Source organism: Hipposideros armiger, unplaced genomic scaffold, assembly GCF_001890085.2.
Source record: "Hipposideros armiger isolate ML-2016 unplaced genomic scaffold, ASM189008v1 scaffold_370, whole genome shotgun sequence".
Taxonomy (NCBI): Eukaryota; Metazoa; Chordata; class Mammalia; order Chiroptera; family Hipposideridae; genus Hipposideros; species Hipposideros armiger.
This window is the reverse complement of record NW_017731720.1, coordinates 206,060-226,537: the sequence shown is the minus strand read 5'-3', so window position 1 is coordinate 226,537 and position 20,478 is coordinate 206,060. Positions and strand designations below refer to the sequence as shown.

Here is a 20,478-nt window from a genome sequence, read left to right as displayed (position 1 = left end):
TTGATTGGGAAGATATAGAGTAATCCAGGAAAGAAACATGATAAGTTAGAATAAGACGGTAACAGTGGGGATGGGAAGCACTAGACAGATTTTAGATACCCTTTGGTGATAGAGACAACAGGAGTTGTCTGCAGTGTGTGAGAGAAAGAAAGGAATGAAGGAATGATCCTAGAGTTTGGGCTTGAGCAATAAGTGAATTGCAGTCCAAGAGAGGTATAAAGCTTTTTGTGGGGGTCGATGATTTGAGGAAGGCAGATCAAGAATTTGGCTTTGTACGTGGTATATTTGGCATGCCTATTACAAGTTCAATGAATCAAGTAGCAGTGATATGTAAGTTTAAAGCATGGAATATATATCACGGCTGAAGATATAAATTAGAGAGTCATCATAAAATAGATGGCACTCGAGACCCTTTAGAACCATCTCCAGGTGAGGTTATCAAAGGCTTGCAGAGTTCTAAAGACAGAAGATTAGGGAAGTTAAAAGAAATAAAAGATATGGGAAAAACTCAGAGAACTAGGAAAAGTAATTTAAGAAAGACACCAATATTGTGTTGGTAAGGATGCTTTAACTGCAAGTAACAGAAAACCCAGCTACTTTTAACATTTCCTACCTTGTATATTCAGGATTAGGTCATTATAGGGTTAATTAATTAAAGAAGTGGTGTTTTTTTTTTTGTCTTCTGGCATTATCAGTGTGTTGAGTTTTAACTTTAGGCTTGTCTCATAGTCACAAGATGGCCAGGAGCTCCAAGTATTGTGTCCTCACATAGCAATACAGAGAGGCGAGCCAATGGAAGCAATCCCTGTCTTGTGTTCTTATTTTAAGAGTGAGAAATACGTTTACAGATATTCCCCAGTAGGTTTTCCTATATATGTTTTCTAGAACCAGTTCATGTTTCCAATAGGGTCTGCCATAATGGTTAAACACATTTGAGAAAAACTAATACATTTAACCAGGTTATATGTGTGGAATTTACCTCACAATGAAGCTTCATTCCTGTGGTATGGACTATTCATTCAAATAATACTATATGATAAGGAATAATCATATTTACCGTGTATTTATAAAGGCCTCTCCAATTTAAAATATTGTCCAATTTATTGTGAGTGTGTTTGTGAGTGCGTGTGTGTGTACACATATGTAAAAGGCAAACAAAATTTAAATATTACTTCAGGGAGGTGAGTGAAATTACTTTTACCTTCTCTTCCAATTCTAAGATTCAATATTTCTAAAAATTTGAAGAATTTATCAATATGATTATGGCCTATTTTCTTTGAAGCAACAACATCCCTTAAAGAATCTTAGTCAACTCTACAGGAACTATATCTGTCTAATTTCTACAGCAAATCATTATTTATTGTTCTTATATATTGGACCTACCTAGATCCCAAGATTATTTTCATTTCAGCTGGAATACCACACTAGAGTTGTTCGCTTTATTCAGAGAAAAAAGTGTTAATTTACATTCATTTATAATTACAACATCATGCAGACTATAGGGCAACTCTGGGAGGAGCTTCCATCAAAAATTCTAATGAAAGGCCCATGTTGTAATTTTGAATAATTATTTAATTACTGCCTTTCCATAATTATTACCATTTATGAATGAGTATCTTTGAGAGTTGTCATTTACCTGATTGATTATTCTTTTTTTTTACTGTTGCTATCTTTGAGTCTGGCAATACAAACCATTGAAATTGCAAGATTCTTTGTTGCTTTCAGTTTTATATCCCACATATGAGTGAAACACATGGTTCTCAAATTTTTATGTCTGACTTATTTCGCTTAGCATGATAATCTCAAGATCCATCCCTGTTGTCGCAAATGACAGCAACAAAAGAACAAGAAAAACAAATAAAGAAACAAAAACTTATAGACACAGACAACAGTTTGGTTACCAGAGGGTAAGGGGGCATGGGGGTGATAGAAGAGGGTAAAGGGGGTCAAATATATGGTGATGGAAAGAGAACTAACTCTAGGTGGTGAGCACACAATGTGATATATTGATGATGTACTATAAAATTGTACATTTGAAGCCCATGTAATTTTACTAACCATTGTCACCCCAATAAATTTAATTAAGAAAAAGGAAATTGCAAGATCAAGAAATTAAAGAGACAGATGGAATTGGGTTCTATTTAACATCATAAGGATGGTTATTCAGTTAAGAAAGCACTGTTTTTGAAGAGGCTCCCTACTCCCTATCTGCATTTTCAGTAGGCCATTGATGATTAACATCCAAAAAGGGAGTTAAAAAGATGGTGATAGAAGGAAGACTCTTGGTGGTGAACACACAGTGCAATAAATAGGTGATGTATTCTAGAAATGATACTTGAAACCTATATAATTTTACTAACCAATGTCACCCTGATAAGTTTAGTAAATAAAAAAATAATAATGAATAATAAAATCTGTAATAAAGTTAAGCCTGGAAGAAGGCAGGAATAAAGCTTATTGAGTGCTTTCTGTGGGCCAGGATCTATGCTATTTTATTTCATTCAATACCTTTAGCCATCAGTTGTAGTTATTACCATTTTATAGAGAAGGGAAATGAAGTCCATAAAGAGTGATTTTTTTCAAAGTTGCATAGCTTTGGATAGTGTGTGCATCGAAGTTCAGATTTGAATCCAGGTTTGCCAGTTGCTGACCACAAAGCCCAAGTTTCCTCCATGACACAAATGTATAGGAGAAACAGAAGAAATATAAAGTATGTCTAAAGACACCAGTCACTCTCATTGGGTCATGCTAGAACCAAGTATTGTCTACCTTTCCATGTCATTCCTGCTCCTTTCCTATCTTCCACTGGGCTTCAGCTGACTTAACCTTCCCACTGTTCCCTCTACCTGGAATGCTCATCCCTGTGTTCTCTACCTGACCTACTCCCTATCCTTCAGGCCTCAATGTAGTTGTCATTTTTCAGGAAGTTGGGGAGCTTCCCTGAAACTTTTATGTCCTTCTATTGAAAGTTTAATGGCACTATACTTTTCTTTCACTGAACATATTAGAATTGTAGTCATACAGTTACTCAAGTTATCAATTGCTTTAGTCACAAATTACAAGATTCAAAAGACAGGGACTGCGTCACTCTTATATATCACAGTATTTTTTAGCCCCTAGCACAATACCTGATACATAGTTGATACTCATGGAGGGATGTATGCATAGATAGCTTAATAGCTCTCTGAATACCTTTTTTTCAAATAGGATATTTGAAAATGTCATTGTATTAAATAATTTTTTCTAATTCCTACAGCCTAGAGTATAGAATATTGAGAAATACTTTATACTTATAGAATAATTAATTCATCATAGAAAATATTGGTTAAATGAATGCATATTCAGGCAAACTTCGTAAATCATTTGGAACTTGCAAAGTGGCCTACTCTTGAACCATTTAAGAATATATCAATGGTTTCATGGTAACAGTTTAAAGCAAACAGTTGAAAACATTTCATCTTTTTCTTAAAAAAGCAAATTGTGGCTAAGTGATAACCTGTAAATTCAAGATGTGGAAATGTGGCTGTTATTTTTGACACTGATTGGGAAATACCACTATTTGAGAATATATTTGTGTGGAATTTTATAAAATAGTATTTTTAATTTGTTTGAAGCAAAGTCAACTTTTGTCACGTATGAAAAATTAATGTGCCATAGGAGATGCGTTACTTGGATGTCTAATGAGCAATTAATTTCCAATAAAACTGTGAAGATTAATGGGTTCACTCTGAGAAAAATAGCATTCAAGTTGAAATAGAGATATTTGAGGCAACTTAATCTGTTCACTTGGGAATAAAGTTTTGAAAATGCAGTTTCTAAACATAAGTTTATTTCTGAAAGATACGGTCCTCAATGATGTTTACCCTAATAAAAGAGTAGTGTAAATTATTGGGTTGTTGGAAAAGTCATGATGTATTTTTTCTGTTTTTCATTGCAAAAATGCGTCATGACTTTTCCGACAACCCAATACATTAAGAAGTATTTGTTTTTAAAGATTCACAATATTAATCTTTGGAAATGTGGGAGAGTATATTATTTTTATGTGATAGCCCAACATGTAGAATATTAATCATTTAAAAAACAAATTCTCCTTATGGATTGTTAAAGTTCCGTTTTCTTCTCTGTCACATTTATATACCTGATGAACTTTATTATATACTTTCTCCATTGCATTATAATTATATGCACACCTGCCTACCACACTGGAACATGGGCTTCTCTGGGCAGCAAGACATTTTATTCATCTTAGTTGTTTCCAACACCTTGCCCAGTGTCTGACACACAATCATTATTCCTAAGTTTTTGTGGGAGGAAGAAAGGAAGGATTCTAGGAATAGAATTTACTTAAAACAGGTAAGATCATCTTAAAATGTTTAATATGAGTCAAGGGATAAATGCATTTCAGACTCTTCTAAAATAAGATTATTTGATCAATACAATCAAGTCTTTCATTGGGACAAAAAAAATCAAAATGATTCTTTAGGTTTTGATTTACTAAAATTTTCATTTTGTTTTGACATTTGTACACAGTTAAGTCTGTAGTAGATCAAATGATGTTTCCATGGAGAAATTCCTTTTGTTAAGGAAAAGTAACTCTTTTCCTCTAGATAATAGTCAGATTATTTTTTAACCACTGATTAAAGGTACTGAAATAAAATGTCAGTATTAATAAGAACATCTGCTATCCCCCCAAAAAAACTACAGTATGATATTAATAAAAACAGACCATGTTATATTTTAACATATTACAGGTTGAATTTTGTTTGAATGTTTCTTAAGTTGCATGAATCCAAAAAACACGACAATGAATTTCATGTGAGCAACATTACTCAGTATTATTGAATGACTGTATGATTTTTACCAACAAGCAGTGAATCCTTATTCATAGTATGGAGTCTGTAATGAGCTGTTCACATCCCGAAAATGCCGAAACCTCATTATCCATAAGGCTGATTACCTCTGTATACTATTTGATGAGAAACTTTACAGTGTTTGAAGCCAAAGTATACTTATTTCGATATCATCTAACAAAGATTATTTGTTTGCTTATCGGTTTTTACTTTTTGTGTTTAAATAATTTTAGATTTTAAAGGTTGCAAAAATTGTATAAAAAGTATGGAGTACCCAGCTTCTTCTGTTAACATTTTATATAAGCATAGAGCAATTATCAAACCCAAACCTTAGTATAACATTATTAAGTAAATATTGGAACTTATTTGGATTTTACCAGTTTTGCCAATAATGTCCTTTTTCTGGTCCAGGATTCCCTATTTTATGTTGTCATCATGTCTCCTCAATTTGTGAGTTACTTTTCCCTTGCCTTGCATGACCTTGACACTTGAAGAGTATTATGCATTTATTTTGTAGAATATTTCTCAATATGGATTTGCCCAATGCTTTCTTCATGACTAGATTGAGTTATGCGTTACTGGGAAGTCTACCAATTTCAGTATCGTGGTTATTGCTTATATTAATGAATAAATAATATATGCTATAAAAGTATTTTCCAGCTGTATAATGAAATCAGTTAAATCAGTTATTGCTGAATAATTGCTAGTCATATATATATATATATATATATATATATATATATATATATAAATCTTAATGAGCCAATCACTGATTTTCTTTTTTAATCCAACCTGGAAATCTCTTGGCTATGGAGGGATAATTAGACTGGTAATCTTGTATATCGCAAACATTTTTAAACATTATTTTTACCTCATTTTAATTTGGTAGAATTTTTTTAAATTCCTGGGAATTAAAATCTGTATGTGTATATTTAGGGCAAAAAAGGAAAAAACAAAATTTAGAAATGTCTCTTCTTGTGTATCTATGGGGAAAGTAGAAATTTATATGTATTGTCCTTAAATATTAGCACATTCTAGATTTTTGAAATGTTACATTTAGTGAATAGTAGATAATTTATGCAAAAATGTTTTCTAAAGAATCTCTTTAAATATATATTTGTATACCATAAACTTTAAATAATATATATTAGACATATGCCGTCCTTATTTGCAAATATATTTCTGTTGGCCCATTCTGGAATTTGAGGGGTTTTGATTTTGGTTTTCTTTTTTTCTATAATCAGTGCTGACTACACACCAACTTACCAACCTAAATACTTCTAAAGCAGGTCATATCTTGTAAACCAAAAATGTTATAAATGAAGGAAAGTTATTAATGTGGGTCCTGTAATGTAGATTTCTATACTTATTTCCCAAATATTAGAAGTCTACTAGAGAAGGAAAGGGGTTTTTTTTGTTTGTTTAGTTGGTTTTTGTTTAAAATCTTAAACTCCTCAAGGGTTATGAAATGTAATCATCCTATAAGAACTCATCTGTCAGAAGAAGAAAAGAGTATGGTGGTATTCTTAGCCTCCAGCAAGTTAGCACCATATCTTAAACATAGCTTAAATACCTAAAAATCCACATTGTGAAAGTTGTGCTTTTTTTTCATGTTTATGGGAAGGTTATAAACTTATAGAATGAGGTTTAGGCTCATTTAGAGTCTACCCTAGCTCACACTTACCATCCATCGTTCATTTCATTTCCTTGTTTTATCCACGTATTTTGTTAGACTCTCGCCTTTCACTTTCCTTTGCTATAAATAAATATGCCTTTCCTGGATAGCTGTGCAAATCCTTAGGGTCTTTCTTCCCAGGTCAGATTCCTTCTTGATACCAAATCTTACCTGGGAAATCCAAATCTTAGTTTTAACTTCCCCATTTCCATGCTATCAAAAGGCACCACAAAGAAGTAAAAAGTGATGGGAGGAAGTAAATACTTAGAAAAGCAAACCTACTACTCTACTAGATCGGCTCCAGAATCCCAAATTGGAGAGATAAGTGATTGCTCAACAACTGAAATAGGATTATTCATGTATTCTCATACATGAAATTAGAAATTCATGATCACCCTTTTATCTATCTTACTTGCTATTAAAATAAAGGATATGATTTTGTAATATTAAATAAAGGGAGATTTCTTTGATTAGCTGTCTTTTATTTGAATCAGTAAGTAGAGAAAAGAGGGAGAAATTTATAAAATAACTCCATTCTATTTAATGACATACATGTTTGAGCTAGGTCTACTAAGAACCTCCCTAGTTACTTTAATTTTTCAATATAGCCCTAGACTTTCTAATTAAATATGCAACTCCTGTCATAAGAAAAAACCTCTTATGCTTTTTACAGTAAATTTAATTAAGCATTTCTTGTAAGTTCATTTCAGTATCTATCATGGCCCACTAAAGTTGGAATTCACTCGTAAAATGGTAGATTAATTGCCTTTTGTATTAAATGAAATAAGAATCTCAAATATGCAAAGTCAGGAAATTTAATTGTGGTATTCAATTGCTTATTCAATGCATTGGAAAACTGAATGCAGAAGTACAGAAAAAAGGGCCAAAGGTTGTTTAATGTAGCACATCACACACATTTTGCACTTTACTTAATGATCCAAGTATTTATTACTATGAAGTAAATGCACCATTTAAAGAATTATGGTGGAATTGTAAAACGTTAAAAACTCTAATTAATTTTAGTCTGAAGCATGCAGCGTGCTCATTTTGCCTAAAACATTTTCATTATCATCAGTATTTTTCCAGTTATTAAGATAAATTTTTCCTCATTGTGCAGCAGCAGCATATTTTCTATTGTATATTAGAAGTGCAATCTTAAATGCTGTCGAGAGTTATATCTGGTATGTGTTTTAAATGAATAAAAAAGTTTTTGACCACAGATTGGAACAATATATTGTATAATGCTTTTCTACACTTGTTCTGTAACTAATTGAACAGGTTAAATGTGTCAACATATTTTTTGCCAGGATCTATATCTATCTATCTATCTATCTATCTATCTATCTATCTATCTATCTATCTATCTATCTATCTAAAATTAAATATATACATTTTAAAAAGGATCATTATTAAAGCATACAGATAATTTTATCTGTTCTTTTGAATCTAATTACAATAACTTCCTTCTCTCATTAGTCCATGGAATATTTAAAATCTAAAGAAAATATCATAATAGAAATAGTTTATCAGTACTTAGCTGTACTTTCTGACTTCATTTTACTCTTCTACCACTATGTGTCTTTGTCTGTTTTAAACATCAAATTCAGTGAAGTAAAAACAATTGACATCATTCTCTTTGTAAACATACACCCCCCCCATTAGGCTTACTTATTTCTGGAAATAGTTCAAATGGCAAAATTATAAAGGCACTTATTAAAAGAAAGCTTATGTTTTCTGATTGTGAAAGTAATCCATGCTCACAGTAGAAAAATAAGAAAATTCCTGCAAGTACAGATGAGAAAATTAAAAAATTAACCACTATGAACATTTAAGGTACTCAAGAAAGGAATTTTAAGTAAAACAATGGAAAGGAACAATTTATTTTAGCTGTACATTTTCAGTGTAGGCACTAAAGGTGCCTTACATTTGCTTTCTTCATAAAATCTTTGAGTATATTTCACACTTACTTTGAATTTAGAAAGCTTTCATTAAGTAGCCATTTTTACTTCTTTTTTAATCTATTTTGAAATAATCTTGGACTTAGAGAAAAGTTGCAAAAATAGTACAAATAATCCACATTTGCCCTTCATCCATCTTCCTGTATTGTTACCATCTTCTATAACCAAAGTCCATTACTGAAACCAGGAAATTAACATCACGACAATACTATTAACTATTGCATGAACCCATACTCAAATTTTGCCAGTTTTACCACTAATGTCCTTTTTGTGGTCTAGGATCCCAAACTGCATAGTCATCATGACCCCTTAGTTTCTTCCAATTTGTGATAGTCCGAGCTTTCTTTGTCTTTCATGACCTTGACACTGTTGAAGACTACTGTTCAGTTATTTTGTAGTTTTTAATCTGATGTTTTCTCATGATTAGATTGAGGTTATGAATTTTGGGGAAGGCTACCACAGACCAGTCAATGTGCCTTTCTTAGTGCATCAGACCAAAGGGTTGATGTTACTATATATCACTGGTGATGTTAACTTTTATCACTTGGTTAAGGTTGTGTTTGACACCCGTCAAACTGTAAAGGTGCTCAGAAAGTCATCTTTAAAGATATAATGAATGGGGAAAGTTTTCACTTTGTATAAATTCAACCTTTAAAAGAAATCATTTAAAACTTGGCAGTCTACAGGATAAATACACAGTCATCTATTCTTGTAGACTGTAATTTAAAGCTAAATATTACTCAAGCAGTAGAAATTTCAGCTGCTATGATAATTGGCATTTGCTTGGAGTTGGTTACCTCCTAAGAGAAAGGGAAAGCAGATAGATAGTTTTATTAATTGACATCAATTCTGTGAACTATTTTGAGAAATAAGTCAAATTTGTAAATTAAGAAAAATAGAGGACTTCTTGATTGCAAATCGATGGTGCGAGCTGCATAACATTTAAACAAAATCTTGCAAGTTTTATACAGTGGTAAGAGGGATTGAGTTTAGCTTAAAATGGCAGTGTTTTTACTTATTTCTCTATTAGAATAAGTCATTTAGTCTCAAGTTGCCAACTGGAGCACTAGACCCTAATTACATGGTCCCTGTGTGCCTAGAGATTATCATTCTTCTCATGACAACAACGCTGTCAGTGTTAAAAGAGCAAGAGCACTAAGGAACCTCATTTAGTTATTTGACATTATGAGTGTTATTGTTATATGAGTGCATATTCTTGAAATTCCTTATGTAACTGGCAGATCTTCAAGTTTGTTACAATCGACATGTTTTCTGGAGTATGAATTAACAAGCTTAAACATTAAGAGGTAAATCTGTCTACTTTCCAGTAGCCCCAGAGGGTACATTTTCTTGCTGGCTGCTCAGAACAATTCAAGAAACAAATGTCAAACTTGTCAGGGCTGTCACTAAGAAAATGATCCGTGTGGCAAGGGTCTTTCACTGGGAAACAAACAGATGTCTTATCTCAACAAAGAATGACAAAAAAACTTTGTCACCTATCAGAAGAAAATTTTGTCTGCCTTTAATATCGAGTAGTGAAGAAATACTTTGGTAAAAAAAGCTTCCTTTCTTTGCAATTCTATTCATTATGCAGTCATTTGTCAATGATACTTGATTTGCTGCCTGAGCTCTTTTAATGCTTTTATTAATCTTGAGCTGCATATAAAATTCTTACAAAAATTGACCTGCATGTTAGAAACACAAATTAGCACTTCCAAAAAAAAAGCCAAAGCAAACTCTAAAATCCTCTTGAGAGCTTTATTTTCTCTAATTCTAAAGCTTTTATTTCTAATGATAAACTCTATTAGTGTTATTTTGATTATTTTGATGATATTATACTATAGCAATTCTGACTGGTTATTCTCTAGGATTAAATGCCTTTTCCACTCCTCCATGATTCTTTCCTACATCCCAATCACAGCTATCCTCATACAAAGAAGAAGCAGATTGGATCTTGTTACTTACACAAATGGTTTAAAGGCATAGAAAGGCAATGTATTTTAAGACATGTCTTCAGCATAAAGGAAAGTGTGGAACAGTTTTTGAACCTATCCTGAGCATGATGTGTAAACCTGTCTTTATTACTAAGAAAAATTCAACAATAAAAAGATGGGGACTATAGGAAGACTGTTGGTTAACTATGAAAGTAAAGCATAGAGATACTTCCTAGCTCTCAGGGTCATTTAAGCCTTTACATTTCTCTTTTGACTTAGAGCATCATTGAAGGTTGCTAGGAAAGCTGAATAACCAAGCTTGTTAAACCAGTGAGTTATGTTGGTGTGGGAATTTAGTAGACCTTCCACACTCCATTCTTGTACATACTAAAGGACATGAGCTTGATAATGGCTATCTTGTCTGACGCTGCTTCAAACATTTTGGATTATTTCTGTTTTCAGTACTGTTCTAGTAAGTTAAGATTGCTACAAGAGAGCTCAACAAGTATTGAATTGAATTGAATTTGGTTTTATAAGATATAGAGATACAGGGTGATGTGTTTGGTGATAACTGATATGATTATTGTTGTCTAGATATACTCAAGGAATAGCTACTCCTGCTTTAATTAACTCAAAAAGAGTTAGGCAATGCTGTTAATTCAGAAAATAAAAATGAAAGACCTTGATATATCAGAAATGTTAGGAAAGCAGGACCGCTTTGTACGTATTGTTGTAGGGACAGGAATGATGAGATGGGTTTCAAATTGGAAGATGAAATATTTTTCCAGACTCTCATTATTTATACTTTGGAGGTCACTATTTAATACTGAACACAAGATGCCCTTCGTTCCTATGGAAGCAACATTATGATGTCACTTCATTTATTCACCATGTTCCACAGGAACCTGTTGTGAATTACGAGGCCACCACTTAGAATAGAAACTGTAGAAGATTGTGAGCGTTCTATAGCCTGGCATGCCCATGTTTCCTGTTTTCGAGCTGACTGATCTTCAGATAACATATGGTGGTGCAGTAATTGGAAAATTGGCAGGCCTGTCAAGGAAGCAGGCTACTAGATGAGACAAAAATGCCATGCGGGAGAACAGACTAGTGTCTCAGAAGTTAAATTTATTGCTTTTCATTAAACAGTGAAATAAAAATATCTGATTCACCCCCTAACAAGGACACTTTTTAGTGGCAGGTGTTTTCAAAAGTAATTTCTAGGCCGTTGATAAAATAAGTTGCTTTTAAAAAATATATCATAGTAATTTTTAGACAATATGTAGTACAAAACAGCACCCACTATAAGTATTTAAATGTTACATAATTTTACCATTTTGTTTATAGCCTTCCCTAGGATTACTGGACTCACAATAGTCAAGTCTTCATTGAAACAGAATTAAAATGTATTAGGTATAGCTGATAAAATGCCCTGCAGTTTTTATTTTAATGTTTTCTAAAATTTATTTCACAGGAAGATGAAAATGAAGCTGAAAGAAAAAATATATCTCAGGAGCTCAGCATGGAACAGAAAAATCCAAAGAAATAAAGGATTTTCTGTAGTGTTTTGAAAAGTTTGCAACTTATGTAGTAGCAGATAAAGTTTCTAATTGTAAAATGTTAAATTGTAAAATCTTAATTTGCAAAATGTTCTGAATAAAGTTGAAAATGAAATAGGAGCTTGCATTTGGAATTTGTATGTTTTTAGAGCAACTTAAACTTTTATATAAAAGTTAGACTTTTAAATATATATATTTTTAAAATTCTTAACTGAAATTTGAGAATAGAGACAGAATTTTCTCTTATCTCTAACCTAAGTGTTAGCATATCTGGGTGGCCTGAAACAAAACTGAAAGTTTTTTATCCCCTGTGTTGTCTTCTTCAAGGGCCTATCAGAATTCCAATTATTCATAGAAAGAAAAAGCAGCATAGTTAAAAAATGAACAGGGAACAGGTACACGGAAAAACACTTAAAATTAACAAATGCCACAAGATAAAATAGCATTTTCTGATTTTGTCAACTTATATATTACATCATACTCTAGGATTGCAGGTAAAGGCTAAAAAGAAATAATTTAACCTTCTCTGTGGCAGAAGTAAGGCCATGACTTTTATATTTATGAAGGACCTACTATGTTCTGGGCCCTACACACTTTTCCTGGACATTTCAAGAGCAGGTCCCATCTGTTTGTTTGGCTTTAGGAATTTCCTAAAATTCCTTTGAGTCCCATCTTTATCAGGCCCCAGTAACCAGCCATTTTACTTACCCTGGTTCTAATTCCCAAGCTTTCATTTGCCAACTACAGCAGGAGAGCCACATGTTTTTGACAGATGTCTTTGTTTGATTGTTTAAGACAGAGTTTCTTGAAATGAGAGGCAGAGCTGCGGAAGGCTTATAAGAGAATGTCAGCATACAGCTTCTTCCCTGTGAGAACGGAATCCGGGTACTTGCCCTGGAGTCATAGTTTTATCACATCCATCTGACAAACTCAATAAAGGTGTGACAGTGGGACAAGCTGTCAGCTGTGATACACTGGGCTGAAATGGGAAGAACTGCAGCTAGACTGAGAGAAAATTCATTGCTGTTTAGGCCTCAAATAACGCACCATTACTGGCTATCAGGAAAACAGCTATATCCCACAGACTGGACTCCCTCAAAGAATTAGGAGCAAAGACTTCGAACCAAAGAAAAAGTCTGAAAACTCAGGTCAGTCTGCAGCAGGCCTTTACAATAAGCAAATACAAAAATTAAGTTGATTCGTTCTCCTTTTCTATTTTTTTTTTCAAATAGACATCAATCTATTTCAAAAAGCCCATATTCTTTTAGATTGGAATTACATTAATAGTGTCACTTTTGAAAAGAAGCAAGAAAACATTCATATCATAGCTGCCATTTATTATATTATGTTGCAGGTACTGTGCTAAATGCCATTTAGTGTGTATTAAGCCACTAATTATCCCAATTAACATAAGATGGTTACCATTCCAATTTTACCAGTGATCCATCTGAGGCTTTTTGACAAGGGAATAATGTTAACTAAGTTACATAGGGTCTAATTGGAAGAGCAAGACTTCAACCCCAAGCAGTCTCACCTCAGAATATCACATTTTATCACTGTGAAATACTTACTAATACCATACCTCTTTCAATCCACTCTCTTCCCCTAAAATGTAGTCTTTGTTGTTAGCACATCATTTGTCACCTGCTATTTCTCCTTTAGTTATTTCTTTTCCCCAACTTCCTAGCCACGCATAATTCATTTTGAAGACTTAAGCTTAAGTGAAGCAATTATAACTACCATTCCACCTGCTCCAAAACATGAACATCCTGCTTCATCTTTGTTACATTGAGTTGTGATGAAACAAGTATGAAAGCATCTTATTGCTTCTCTATGATTTTTCATTAGCTCATTATGGCCATATTTTTCAGGAGACTGTTTATTCAATTATTAGTGTGTTGTCATCTCATCTCTTAATATTTTAATTTCTAAAATAAGTTTTTGAGTATGACAGGCACAGTGACAGTCAGCCACCCAGCCATCATTTCAAATATTTATATTTAAGTGATACTATTAAACATTTAAAATCTCAGTTTTTCTTTCTAATTTTTTTTTTTTTCCAAAATACATACCCCTTGGTTTAGGGCAGTGAGTAACAAAGTGGAGTCACTGTAAATTTCCTTTAGGGAATATTTACCATATGAGTTTCTCACCTTTTTAGGGTCCATACAGTCATGCAAATTTTATTATAACGCTATAAGGTTGCTGATATTATGTGATTAAGGTAGTCACTATTTGAATCACATTATGCAGAGTATGTATTTTATATTGTATAGAATATTACCTATTAGCCCAGCCTGCCATAACAAAATACTCTAGGCTGGGTGGCTTAAACAACAGAAATTTATTTTTTCACAGTTGTGGAGGCTGGCAGTCCCCGATCAAGGTCCAGCAGGTTCTGGGTTCTGACAAGCCCTGTCTTCCTGGCCTGCACATGGCAGCCTTGCTGTGCCCTCACATGGTCTTTCCTCAGCGCATGCCTGCGGAAAGAGAGCAGGGGAGCTCTCCGCTGGCTCTTCTGATCCGGGCACTGATTTTATTGGATTAAGACCTGAAATTTATGACCTCATTTAACCTGAATTACTTCCTTACTCAAGTACAGCCATACTGCAGTGGGATGGGGGTGTTAGAGCATCAATATATGACTATGGGGTGCGGGCACATTCAGTCCCTTACACATTATTTAAATAATTAGTTCAAATGCCTCTGGTAAAAAAATTCTGAATTATGTTAAGGAGCGCTAGAACAAAGTCCCAATGAAAAGGCTCTGGCAGTATGGATTACATTTAGGGTCCTTAGAAAACTAAATAATTGGAATATGACCCAAAAAAATTGATTTCTAAAGAAGACAAACCACTGCACAATTATATGTACCTGTTTTATCTCTATATCCCCATTAGCTCGTTTCTGACCCATACTAAGTGTAATATTGCTACTACATGTCAGCCTGTAACTAACAATATAAAATTCCTAAAGGCAAAATTCATTTTTACCTCACGATTCCTGTATAATTTCCACCCATTCAACTAACATATATTCTGTTCATGTTCGTTATTGAGCTATAGTATATTTTCAAAGAATTTTAAAGTAAAACAACTTTTAATCAGTAATTTTCTCTATCATACTTAGGAACAGCATTTAAAAAAATATATACAGAGTTCTCTTTCCTCAGGTCTATGGAACCAACAGCAGAATTAGGAAGAGGTGTTATGCTGTTCTCACATGTAAAGCGCTGGGCACTAAGATGCCCAAACTCTTAAATTCATTCAGCAGAACTTGACTGGGACCCACTACATGCCATGTGCTGTCTGTCTGGGTATTCAGTAACAAACTCCCTCTGCTGTCACAGTCTTGCAATTCTTAATACTTTTTTAATAAGGGATCCCCCCAGTTTTGTGTTGCACCCAGCCTGCTAATTCCCTAACAGGTACTACTAACATGTATTGGCTTTACTCTTTAAATCAATTTTATTGGAATGTAATTTACATAACAAAATGTATCCATTTTAAATGTACAATTCAACAAATTTTGACAAATGTATACATCTGTGTAGTCACCACTCCAAACTAGATATAAAACATTTCCATCACTCCAAAAAGATTTTGTGTGCAATTTTGTAATCATTCACCTATCTACTTTTTTCTTGATTCATTTTGCCTGTTCTAAAATTTCGTACAAATGGACTCATTTTTTATGTATTCTTTTGAGTCTGGTTTTCTTCACTCAGCATAATATTTTGAGATTCACCCAAGTTATTGCATGAATCAGTAGTTTATTCCTTTTTATTGCTGAGTACTTTTCTATTATCTAACTATACCACAATTTTTGTATCCATTCACCTGTTGCTGGACATTTGAATAGACATTATACAAAAGAAGATAAACAAATAGCCAGTAGGTAAATGTATACATGCCCATTTAGGTATAAGGAAAATGCAAGTTAAAACCACAGTGAGTTAGCACTGCATATCTATCCATTAACATGTCTATAACTGTGTTTTCCAATCCAGCCACAAGCCACTTGTGGCTATTAGGCATGTGAAATATGACTAGTCTAAACTGAGATGTGCTTTAAGTATAAAATACATATCAAATTTTGGTAACTTAATGTGAAAAAGGGTCTCTAATAATTTTTATACTGATTATATGCTTAAATTATAATATTTGAATAGATACCATTAAATAAAATATATTATCAAAATAAATTTCAACTATTTTCACTTTTTTACTGTGGTTCATAGAAATTTTGAAACTACATATGTGGTTCCCATTATATTTCTACTGGACAGTCCTGGGCTATATTTTAAAGTCTGATAATGAAATGTTGGTGACATTATAAAGCAACTGGAACTCATACCAAGCCATATGCAGACTCATGACCCATGGAAACTGAAATAAAAAATGTGCATTGTTATGAGCTGCTAATTTTGTGGTAATGTTTATGCAGCAATATAAAACTAATAAAGTTATCACATAAGAGGTTGAGGATAGGTTGCTGCTATTGGCAAGTTAGGCATTCAGCAGTGGTAACAGAATCAGCCTTCAGGAATCAATCCATATTCAATAGTCCTTATTCCTGCAGAAAGGCCATTTTGTTCATGAGCCTATTAAAAAAGCAATGATGTGGCCATGGAAACAAGCTGACTGCTAAAAGGAATTGTCATCTTGTCCACCTGATTATTAATGCAAGCACAAAATGGTATACCACTTTGGAAAAGAGTTTGGAAGTTTCAGATGATGTTAAACATACTCATAATATATGGCTCAGTAACTCCACTATAGAGTTTTACACAAAAGAAATGAAAATATGAGCACCCACAAAGACTTGTACATAAATATCTTTAACAACTCTATTCATAATAGCCAAACACTAGAGGCATTTTTTTAAGTAAAAGTCATACTTCATAATGGTTCTTTCATCATGGTTACTCTTTTCAGAAATCACTTGTCACACTAAGCTGTGTAATGAGGTTCACAAAATTAGTGTTCAATCCTTGATTTTCTTTCAGGGACATTGGATGTATTGTGCAATGGTATTTGTTAACTACAGTGTAAAAGTTAGAAATAATCACTCTCTACAAAAGATGCTAATGAAAGTTAAAAAATAAATTAACATCCCAAAAGTTCAACATTCAAAAAATAGTGTGCTGCCTTACTGAAAACACTTAATGTAGTTAAAGCCTTTTAATGATTCCATGTTCTGTTTTAATGATTTTTTAATGGGCTTTACAGTTGAAAATACATTTAAACCCAATTAAAATACTTTAAATCATAACTATATCTTCTGAACAATTTCTATCCATTTCCCTTTGCATTAGAAAGCTTAAGGGAGGAAGAAAGCAATATGTTGCCCAGTTGCTCTCATTTCTAGGGTTTATGAATTGCTGTGAGTTTCACGAGTCTGTGAACTTTGAGTTTCATTTCCACACCCACCAAATAGGACATGCTCTTCCTAGGGCATAATAGTTTTTCATTTGTCACTTTCTGATCATCCAGATGAAATGAGGTGAGTCTAGGTCATTTTGCTTATTTAATATTTTTTGGAAAGTGATAATTTTATTCTCGTTGCACATTTTACGTATGTTCTTTCTGTAAAACAATCGCTAATGCCTTTCCACTGAGCTTAAACAGCTGGAGACATTTGGTATATCTGTATCGTCCTACATCCAACATGATTTGTCTTGATTTTCCCAGATACAACAAATTGTTCCCCTTTAATTTGAATGTATACCAAAAAAGAAAAAAAGAGAGAATGTTTCCTACAAATGCATCTCTCACACGGCGATGTAAGATTTATCCCGAAGTCCACTGAGAAAGGAGAAATAAGTTCAATTAATTGCTGACTATTTCCCAAGTGCCTTGCATCCCTGAGGCCTGCACACTTTTCTGTTGATTGGGTGCTACCACTGTGTGGGACTGGTGCAAGTTATTCCTCCTGAGTGTAGACTAAATGGCTAAATAGGTTTCACTCTGAATAGTGAAGGTTGATTAGAAACCTACTCCATTTCACATTACCTCAAGAAGACAATTTTTACATAGCCATAAATGAGTACATTTCAGTTCATCCCAGACTATCCTGAGCAATCATAGCAGGTAATCAATGTCTCCCCATGGTGAATTCAATGTGGAGTCCACGGTTTTGTTATCTAAAGAGGAAGTTAAGAGCGAACGACAACAGCATGAAAATACATGCAACTATGGCATAATTCTGATTTGTTTCAGAAAAACTATTAATTTCCTTGTTACAAAGCCAACTAGGAACAACCCTTTAAAACTGTTGAACCACGAAAGGCATTTTCCTTAGGGGTTTGAAATTTGGGAAAAGACTCACGACATTTATAGCTTTAATGAGATATTCTTTGCCTGTAGTCAAGATGAGAGCTAGATCATTGGTTTCCCAGCAGGACACCTATGTATTCTTGTGTGCCCTTCATATCATTAGGCTCATAATAACACTGCCAACATCACATTACTGATTGAAAGGTTCACTGTTGTCTCTTAGTTTATGTCTTTCATTTACACCTACAGCATGCTAAATATCTCACTCTAGAAAATAAGATATACTCAACTTTTATTGATACTGTCAGTGGAGTAAAAAAAAAAAATCACTATTTTCATAAGCATGTTTCAAGCCACAAACAATCAATAGATATGTTTCCCAGAAAACAATAGATAATTGAATCAGATGTTGTATGTGTAAGCCTGAATATAACTTTCTTTATTAGTGATACATAAGGAGCAGAAAATGTGGCTCTCCATGATGCTAGTCAGTTCCAGCCATTATCATTTTTGATATTGAGTCTAATTCTAAAGGTGACGCAAGATTATTGTTCCTTTCAAAGATAATAAACTCTCTCAGGATATTCAGATTTCAGGGCAATGAGAAAGGCAGCTTTTTAAACAGTATCAGAAAGGGATAGTGACCACTGTAGGAATCTGTCCTTCTATGCTTCATGATGAAATATATCATGTGCAAGACTTCTGAAGACAGAATCAAACCTATTATTTGCAAAATGTTATTATTTTGACATTATACAAAGAAATTCTGTGATTAAGGAGCCCAATTCTGTAAGCTGTGTTCTTAAATTTGTGCAAATGCTTGAAGGCATTTTAATCTGTAAGTTCATGATCCCATTACTATTTATTATCATCAACAATAGCAGACACAAGAGAGTAGAGAGAAGAGTATAATGAATCCCCACGTACTCATAAGATTATGAAGGTTTTGCCACGCCTGCTTTATCTGTATATTTTTCCTTTTTTTTCACCAAATTATCTTAAAAGCAGATCACGGACAGTGATGCTTTTTTTTGTTTTGTTTTGTTTTGTTTATTTTTTATTTTTGGGTGATGCTTTTTAACATATACATTTCTCCTTTCAACAATTCATTTCTAATTGGATATGATTAATTTATACATGCTTTTCTATGACAGAGGCACATTTTGTTTTGATTTGTTTTTTTAATAATGGGAGATAGTCGATAGGTTAATATGATAATGGAACATTGGACCATCCATAGTATAGTCTGCCATGTGCACCTCAGGCCACATTCTGAGATTCAAAAGAAGATATTTACATTGAATTTTTTTCATGGTGGTGAGGTAAGAAGCAGAAACGACACAATGTCAGTTCAGATTTGCACCTTAGGCATGAAAACAGAACTAATCAGAGCTGCACATCGTAAAGGAGAAGGTGTTTCCACGTCCAGAGCACTGCTGAACCAAGACATCTTCCTGATTATATCTACAAGGGATGGAAGTGGTGTATTCAGCAGTGCCTTCGAAAATGTATCTTGTTAGTAAAACTCAAATTAACAAATGGAACATCTGTTCAGAATTACGATTCTAATTTTTTGTGTATTGATTTGGGATTTGAAATTTTACATTTGGTGATATCTAATTCTGGAAGTCAGGAACAGTTATGTGAAAGGTTTGCGTAAGCTATTTGTCTTCAGCTCCCTGAGACACACCTCATTGGTGAGTCCCTTCTTCTCTCTAACAGCCCAGGTCTATCTTCCCTGTGGAACAAGTTCTGCTCAAGACCTTTCCTTCACACCTGCATCTTTCCCCGGCTCCTCTAAAATCAAGCTCTACTTCTGCCTTCCCTCAAAACCAGAATCTCTTTCCCATGGAGTTTCACATTCTGCTTTTAGTTATATTTTTAGTTATATCACAAGAGAACAGCTGATAAGTATGATGAATGGATTCTCCGTGAGTGCATTAGTCAGGCTAGGCTAGGCCATCTTGTGGAAACAAACATCCCTGAAATCTCAATGTCTCAAACCAGCAAAAGATTCCTCCTCACTCACATCGCTGTCTGATGGGAATCAGGGTAGCGCTTGGCATTTCTCGAAGATGAGCTGCCTCATGGATTTTTATGTTCATATCGCAACTTAGCCATTTGTGTGTTCACCATAGGGGTGGGGGAGGGTGAGGGAGAAAAAGAGAAAGAGAGAGAGAGAGAGAGAGAAAGAGAGAGAGAGAGAGAGAGAGAGAGAGAGAGA

General features: G+C 33.7%; 1 protein-coding gene across 4 annotated transcripts in view; it reads left to right on the top strand.

Moving 5' to 3' along the window:
* PHF14 (PHD finger protein 14) overlaps positions 1-20,478 on the top strand; it is a 172,689-nt gene that overhangs the window by 144,497 nt on the left and 7,714 nt on the right. The window lies entirely within an intron of this gene.